The sequence below is a fragment of the Myotis davidii genome, unplaced genomic scaffold (assembly GCF_000327345.1).
Source record: "Myotis davidii unplaced genomic scaffold, ASM32734v1 scaffold651, whole genome shotgun sequence".
NCBI classification, from domain to species: Eukaryota; Metazoa; Chordata; class Mammalia; order Chiroptera; family Vespertilionidae; genus Myotis; species Myotis davidii.
Window position 1 is genome coordinate 354,904 of NW_006283994.1, and position 719 is coordinate 355,622.

A 719-nucleotide genomic window follows, 5' to 3' on the forward strand; every position below is an offset into this window, starting at 1 on the left:
CCTCCCCCTTCCTTTAAAAAACGAACCTGTGTCACTTTTACTTTGGGGCCGGGGGTTTTGTTTGTTTCTGTTCCCCCCTCGTTATGTTGTGAGTGTGAGTGTGTGAGTGTGTGTGTGAGTGTGGGTGTGTGTGTGTGAGTGTGTGTGTGTGTGTGTGTGTGTGTGTTTTAAAGGGGACTAGAAAAAAAAGGACTAGCCCACGTGGCCCCGGAGTGACGTCGCTGATTGGCTCTGGCCGATTTTGGGGGTGATGTCACAGCGCCGCGAGTCGCGGCCCGATTCCCTTTCAGTTTGATTAAAAGAGACACTGAATTAATTACCGCACAGGCCCAACTGTTTACCGGCCATTTCCACGCGGTTTGCTTTCATTAGGCCGGTGATGAGGCCCCTAATGGGGGTGATTAGCCGAGGGGGGCGGGCTGGCGGGGAGGGGTCCGAGCCCGCTGCGCCGCGGAGGCTCGGGATGCGAGTTTTTTAAGTTTCCCTCGGCCCTTCCCGGCAGTTATTCCAGTGATTCGCCCCCGGGGCTGTCCTCGGTCCTTTTCCTCGGCCCCTCCCCGGTCTTCCTTCCTCCGGCCACGGAGAGGGGCCAACCCCGGCGGGGGAGCCCTGTCCTGGGGGCGTTCCCCTGGGCTCCAGGGCTTTCGCGTGGGGCGCTTTGCAGCCCTTTCTCTGCCGCTCGGAGCCCTGCGGCCTGGCGGGTGGGGGGAGCTGGCGTC